This window comes from Micromesistius poutassou (assembly GCF_964030765.1).
Source record: "Micromesistius poutassou genome assembly, contig: SCAFFOLD_6671, whole genome shotgun sequence".
Lineage (NCBI taxonomy): Eukaryota > Metazoa > Chordata > Actinopteri > Gadiformes > Gadidae > Micromesistius > Micromesistius poutassou.
In genome coordinates, this window is record NW_028177661.1 from 1 (window position 1) to 8083 (window position 8083).

Below are 8083 nucleotides of genomic sequence, written 5' to 3' on the forward strand. Positions count from 1 at the left end.
CATATGCATGCATTGTGCACTCGGCGACTACTTTTCCAAAAAGGGGACATTAGCGTCCTCAGTGTGGCCGTTTGTTCAAAGGCAGTGCAGGCGAGCACCAGGGTGTCACTGTTAACAAACCTGTAGCTAAAGCAATTCACCAGAGACCGCCTTCATTTTCATGCTTCACCTTCAAGTGCTGACGTTGTGGAATGAGAATACATTCACCACGTCAGTCCGTGGACGGTGATTCAAGGCTCTGCGTCTCAACGACCGCTTGCAAAATAAAAGATGCCTTGTTTTCTAAATCGGTCAGAAGTTCAGGTTTTACTAAAGCTTGAATCTGCATCATACTGCAACGACTCACCGACATCGCGGCCCAAGGAACATAATACTACTACCAGTACTGGCGTCCATGGAAGAATTTGGGTGGGGTTCAAAGAGGCGTAGTAAAATGCGGCTTATACTATGCCGCGGCTTTCTTTATTGTATTTTGAAACACACAACCCCCTTTTAATGCTGCTGCTGCGTCTTATATCAATTCTGCTTTATTTTCGGAAAACACCGTAATTGTAGTGAGTTGTTTATTCAGAGTCAGTTAGTACCTTTTGGATCCACTCCACATAGTTAAATCTCCGTGAAAAAACACGTTGGCAGACTTTGTTTGGACTCGAATGTAATCTCCTTAGCCGGCGATAGATTGATGATGCTCTCATTGTTCAATTTGACAGTCCAATCTCCCCTGGGACAGCCCCTGTCGCTTCCCCATCCTGGGTAGTTGGAGCTCTGTAGAAACGCGTTTAAAAGGCACTTAAAGGGCCCTGCTGGCACCTGGTTATCAAGTTTGGTGCCTTTTATGTGATGCTGATGCAATTACACTCCCCTTGTTTCGGTTATGCCTTAAAATTTATAGACGGCCCTGAAATGAAAATGTACTTCTTCACCTTGTTAGCCTCTGCAGTCAATCACAACGGTGAATGAAACATTGATCAACAGGAAATCTGTTTCAGTTCCTTTACATCCAAACCCAATAAGCACCACTTCTTCCACCAGTTAAAAGTCTTTGTGTTTGTAGGCAAGGCAACTTTATTTATATAGCACTTTTCATACACAAGGCAGACTCAAAGTGCTTCACATAGAAACATTGTCATACATAATAAAAGAAAATAGTTAAGTAAAAGAAACCAAGCTAAAGTAAAAAAATAAATAAATGCATTGTAGAAAGTGCAATGTATTTAAGATGTACCAGAAAGCTAAAGCAAACATACAATAAAATAAATGCATGAAAGTGCAGTTTTTAAGATTTAGCAGAAAGCTCAAGCGAACATAAAAGTCTTCAGTCTTGTCTTAAAAGTGGTCAGAGTTGTAGACGGATTCAGAAGATGAACTGAACCACCAACTTATTTCCACCTCATATGAAGCCAGCAATGTGCCAGCACTTTACACTCATCGCTTTGTTTTATGTCATCCTAGGCAAAATTCCCATTTTATTTGCAAATGCTTAATATAATTTTACTGATATGGAAAAGCCAATTTTGTGGCAACTTTAACAAAGATGGACGGCATTTCTACAGAGCTTTTCTAACCAGTGGCCACTTACAGCCCTTCACAACACTGCCTCACATTCACCCATTCATCACACACTCACCCATTCATCACACACTCACCCATTCATCATTCACACACCGAGGGCGGGAGTCAGCCCCTCAGGGCGACAGCCAGCGGGTCAGGGGGAGGCGTCTCGCTCAGGGACACCTCCACACTCCGCTAGGAGGAGCCGGGGATCAGACCAGCGACCTTCAGGGGACCAGCGACCTTCAGGGGACCAGCGACCCGCTCTGCCTCCTGAGCCTCACGCCGCCCCCAGACTAAAGGAAAGAGGCCTGTGTGTGCCTCTGTGGTACAGCAGGGTAGGACCGGCGTGTGTACCGGGTTCTACCGGGTTCTACCGTGTGTCCCAGGTGAGGTGTGCCGCTGTCTTCGCTCTGGGGACCTTCGTGGGGAACTCCGGGGAGAGGACGGACCACTCCACCACCATCGACCACAACGTGGCCATGATGCTGGCCCAGCTCATCAACGACGGCAGCCCGTGGTCCGCAAGGTGCAGCACAGGCACACGCCACACACATGCACGTATGCTCTGTGTCCGTCACGTATGACGGACACAAAGACACACACGCACATGCACAGATGCGCACACACACACTTGCATCATTAAGACATTCTCTTTTAGGTTTAGTTGTTGTTGTTCTAATGCCGTCGTACAGGACCCCCTTAATGTGCTGCAAAGTGCCTCGCAGACAATAAGATGAATCCAGTACCACCATGGAATGCCAGTAATAGTAAAATTCGACATCTTAATGAATGAGTGTCTTATCCAAATGGCAAAGTTTGGGTAATTACAGAAGTAGCCCACATTATATGTGGATGACTAATGGTGTGTGTGTGTGTGTGTGTGTGTGTGTGTGTGTGTGTGTGTAGGAGGCTGGTGGTGGCTCTGAGCCACCTGGTGGTCCAGTATGAGAGTAACTTCTGTACGGTCGCCCTGCAGTTCATCGAGGAGGAGAAGAACTACTGCGTCCCCTCACCGGCCACGCCGCCGGTACAGCGCACGCACACACACACACATGGAGGCACGCGCACACACACACATAGAGGCACGCACACACACACACACACACATAGAGGCACGCACGCACACACACACATGGAGGCACGCACATACACTCACATAGAGGCACGCACACACACACACATAGAGGCACGCACACACACACACACATAGAGGCACGCACATAGAGGCACGCACGCACACACACATAGAGGCACGCACACACACACGCACATAGAGGCACGCACGCACACACACGCACATAGAGGCACGCACGCACACACACACAGATAGAGGCACGCACGCACACACGCACATAGAGGCACGCACACACGCACATAGAGGCACGCACACACACACATAGAGGCACGCACACACACACACATAGAGGCACGCACACACACGCACACACATAGAGGCACGCACACACACACATAGAGGCACGCACACACACATAGAGGCACGCACACACACACACACACACACACACACACACACACATAGAGGCACGCACACACACACATAGAGGCACGCACACACACATAGAGGCACGCACACACACACACACACACACACACACACACATAGTAGCACGCGCACACACACACATATACATGCATGGATGTCTTTGAACTCGTTGAACCTGTGGAGCTCCGGCTCCTTGGGAAACACATGGTGGAGAAACGGCTTCATACAGAAGGGACTCTCTTCAGAAGGAGGCTCAGCCTGGCCCTCTGAACCACGCTGTGTGTCTTACAGAAGGAGGCTCAGCCTGGCCCTCTGAACCACGCTGTGTGTCTTTACAGAACCGGGCAGCCTGACGCCGGGCCGGGACAGCCCGGCCGTCCCCCGCCTGCGCTCCGTCAACTCCTACACCAACATCCGCGCAGCCACCACCGCCCGCAACCTCAACAAGAGCCTCCAGAACCTCAACGTCAGCGAGGAGGGTAGGGCACGCACGCACGCACGCACGCACGCACGCACGCACGCACGCACGCACGCACGCACGCACGCACGCACGCACGCACGCACGCACGCACGCACGCACTCACGCACACACGCATGTACCATGCTCACACACAATGCTCTAACACACACAAACACACACGTGCACATGCATGTGCACGCTCACACAAAACCGCACACGCACACACACACCATGCTCACACACAATGCTCGCACACACAAAACCTCACTCACACACACACACACACACACACACACACACTTACTCTTTCTCACACACACACACCGATGATCCTCGCACATGCCCTGTAACACGGATATAATGACGGTTCTAGGAATGGCGATGACTCCACAGGGAAATAATCAGCGGGTGGAATTTTATGTTATCTTCAAATGAAACGAATGAAAGTGCCATGATGAAGACGGGCTGAAGAGCCATGATGAAGACGGGCTGAAGAGCCATGATGAAGACGGGCTGAAGAGCCATGATGAAGACGGGCTGCAGAGCCATGATGAAGACGGGCTGAAGAGCCATGATGAAGACGGGCTGAAGAGCCATGATGAAGACGGGCTGAAGAGCCATGATGAAGACGGGCTGAAGAGCCATGATGAAGACGGGCTGAAGCGGCAGCGGGCCATCAGCAGGGCGGGGGCATGTCCCCCCGCACACGTCAGCCGTACATCACAAACGTCAGCGTTCCCGGGCCCAGCCCTGCCATCCGTCATGAACGGGAGCGCTGAGTGACTCCGGGAACGGAGAGCGACTCAGTGAGAGAGGACACGGGGGAGGGGCCACCACCCGCTCAGCCTCACACTAATCACATGACCTCGTTAGGAGGAAGGCGTGGCCCTAATTGATCTGTGATGTATAGTGCTGTATAGCAGGCATATCTCACACCGCATTATGGCCCGTCAGTGTTTGTCGATAAAGGGAGGGAGGGGCTCTATAGATTGCGTTGCGGTGTGCTCTGTTGACTGCTTTCTTCACATGGGACTCCGTATTAACTGGATTTATAAAGCACACAGAGCCACTGCCTCGTCGCTCTGCGCCCGTACAGAAGCAACACGTGGAGATAAATGGTCCATTTATACGGCGCTTTTCTAACCAGTGGCCACTCAAAGCACATTCGAATATTCACAACATTCACCCATTCATCACACATTCACACAGCAACCGGGAGCAGTCAGGGTGAGTCTCAGGGACACCTGGACCTAACCCTACCCCCGACAGGAGTGTTTAAGTCTATACAAGACTATACATGGTTTCTTTTGTTGGTAGTATTTTACTTTTAGTTTTTCCTTTTTTATTCCTTTTAATTTTGGGATATTTTTTATTTTGCTTTATTTTATTTCTTTTTCTTTGTTTTACTCCTTATTTTCTTTTTAAGGTATACCTTTCGGTTTAGTTAGTCTTAACTGTTATAATCGTATTATTATAACCATGTACCTGGGCATCACCTGTGCTTGAGTTCTGCCTTTGTAATGTAAATCACCTGCCCTGAAAAACCCAATCAAAGAAATCAAAGCTGGTGGATAGGCGGGTCGAATGAGGGTCACCTTGTGAGTGGAAGCACAGGGGAGTGTTAAGCTGTCACTCACACTGAGCACGGAAAGGCGTTGCTGGAAGACTAAGTCAGCAACCTTCACATTTATTAACTTCCCTCTTCACTTCCTCTTCTGCATCGAGTGTTTGATGTCGACAAAACATGTCTGTTGAGCTGCAGAGCAGCTAATCCTTTCCTTTAGCCTCATTCCACTGGCGCAGTCTCCAGAGCGTGACGTCCAATATACCAACGGTTCCCAACCTTTTGTGGATCCTGACCCCATTTCCCAATAATAACTTTTGCGCTACTCCCACAAAAATAGTTTTTACCCAATCAACGTCTGCCAGTAATGCAAATGTCCCGGTGACCCTAGCCACATCACTCTACTGCACACCAAGTGACACACCAAAGACTTTCACTTCCAGTGCCCAGCACAGTCAGGCTGTGCTGGGCACTGGAACTCATATGCCAGTCACCGGCAGCTAAGTTTGCTCGTGGGTATGAAACAGGAGGCAGTCTGTTTGTATATACAGGACATTAGATTAGATTAGATTCAACTTGATTTTGCTAAGCATCCAGCACCCATTTTGCTCAAATGGATGATAAAATATCGAGATCTCATTTCAAGCTCACCTGCGACCCCAGATGCAAATCAAGAGACCCCAAGTGGGCCCCGACCCCCAGGTTGGGTACCACTGCTACAGGGGGGGACAGTATCGGGGCGTTTTCTGCCTAAAGTGCTGCAGGCTGCAGCTTGTGACGATGAGACATGGAGCCATCTCTCTGTCTTCAGTGACAGCCCGCCTGCTCCTCATTGATTGATCACCCGCTGCTTTCTGAGAGGTTAACCGCCTCCAAAAGTTGCACTATTTCTCACTCTTTTGGCAGGGCCTTTTCCAACGCCTGACTCATGCGACTCAATTTAAATGCATGTGGTTCAGTGGGTCCTGTCTCAGTGTCCCCCCCCCTCCCTTCCCATCAAACTTTTTCGTGTTGAACTACGACTTCTGTGGGAGAGAAGTTATGAGTTATATATAATATCCCAAACATAGAACTATGTTCCTTGGACTCTTCATCCTTCATAATTAAGCCGGAGTTTAATTGGTGTTTTAAGTTGTGTCTATATGTTGATACCACACTAACTGTGTGTGTGTGTGTGTGTGTGTGTGTGTGTGTGTGTGTGTGTGTGTGTGTGTGTGTGTGTGTGTGTGTGTGTGTGTGTGTGTGTGTGTGTGTGTGTGTGTGTGTGTGTGTGTGTGTGTCCCAGGCGGCCCGGTGGCCTTCTCCCCTGGTAACCTGAGCACCAGCAGCAGCGCCAGCAGCACCCTGGGGAGCCCCGACAACGACGAGTACATCCTCTCCTTTGAGACCATCGACAAGATGAGACGGGTCTCCTCCTACTCCTCGCTCAACTCCCTCATAGGTAACCCTCTCTCTCTCTCTCTCTCTCTCTCTCTCTCGTTTAACCCCGCTCAGGTAGAGAGACCGCTGGCCATCTCGCGGTCCTCCTGTACCCAACAAAGACGGACAAAACCACAACGGGGCCGCCCGTGGCACAAAGTGAAAACGGGCCGTGTGTGTGTGTGTGTGTGTGTGTGTGTGTGTGTGTGTGTGTGTGTGTGTGTGTAAAGGTGAAAAGAGCCAGGCCCGGAGGCGGCAGCAGGCATCCCAGCGGAAGCCATTAAAGTGCTTTACCTTGTACTCACTGAGCCCTGCACCGCGGGCCCCCCTGATGACTGGCGTGCTCGGCCATCTGTCCTGACAGACAGGGTCGGGGGGGGGGGGGTGTGAGCAGAGGATCCATTAACTCAGTCCAAGCCCCAGAAGGGAACCTGTAGAGGGGGGGATTCCCTCTGATGTCCCCCCACAGCCGCTGGGCTCTTCAGGGGTTCTTGGCTGGTGGAACATCTGTTAGAGGTGACATATTTGACCACCAGGTGTGGGCGTGATTAGCCCTCTGCTGACACCTGTGATGTCAGAAGAGGCTTTTCAAAACGGCTTGTTACGGCTAATCACACCCACACCTGGTGGTATAATATGTCACCTTTAAGAATGGAAGTTCCTGTGTTGCCGTGGGAGACCGACCGAGGGGTGAATGCAGTGCAGAACAAAACACAACAAAGCCTCTGTTTGCAATTTAGTTCTTGTCACATTTTGTCAAAGGTTGCAGAACAAGTCTCCTGTCTGAACTCGTTTCCCGACCCGTTGATTCTCGTGGGCTCATTTTGTTATTTATTGCCACAGCAATAAGCAACCATGTCCTCTGGATCGATCAGTCGTGCGTCCTTCATGATGCGTAACGTAGAGGGACGCACGCTGGCCGCTGCTGATGGGGCGGCGTGAGGCTCAGGAGGCAGAGCGGGTCGCTGGTCCCCTGAAGGTCGCTGGTCGCCTGAAGGTCGCTGGTCCGACCCCCAGCTCCTCCTCCTAGCGGAGTGTGGAGGTGTCCCTGAGCGAGACGCCTCACCCTGACTGCTCCTGACCCGCTGGCTGTCGCCCTGAGGGGCTGACTCCGCCCTCGTTGTGTGAATGAGTGATGAACGGGTGAATGTGAGGCAGTGCTGTAAAGCCTTTGAGTGCCGCTGGTCAGAAGCGGTCTGCCGTCCGTCTGGACGGTGCTCACTGAAGGACCGGCGCTGGACCGCTCCCCGATCAGATAGGAGCCACCCGGTCCCGGGTCACCATGACCTTCATTAAGTCATCATGACCTTCATTAAGTCGTCCCTGGAGCCGCGGGCGGCTCGGGGCTGCGTGGGTAAAACGGGTCTAATCCCGTTCAGGTGCTCGGGGCAGGGAGACGGCGGGAGCCAATCAGCCGCTGGCTCCTGGCCTTCCCTTTGGTCCGCCTCCTCTCCGCCGCGCGTAGCCGCACTGGTTCAACCTGTGGACACTGGTTCAACCTGTGGACACTGGTTCAACCTGTGGACACTGGTTCAACCTGTGGACACTGGTTCAACCTGTGGACACTGGTTCAACCTGTGTG

At 51.3% G+C, this 8083-nt stretch overlaps 1 pseudogene across 1 annotated transcript; it reads left to right on the forward strand.

Annotated features, from left to right (window-relative positions):
* The first annotated feature begins 1750 nt into the window (after window positions 1–1750).
* Window positions 1751–6523, forward strand: LOC311375824 (regulatory-associated protein of mTOR-like; annotated as a pseudogene). The gene is made up of 4 exons (XR_014684291.1): window positions 1751–2080; window positions 2461–2581; window positions 3397–3537; window positions 6368–6523. The product of XR_014684291.1 is annotated as a regulatory-associated protein of mTOR-like (transcript).
* The last annotated feature ends 1560 nt before the right edge of the window (window positions 6524–8083 follow it).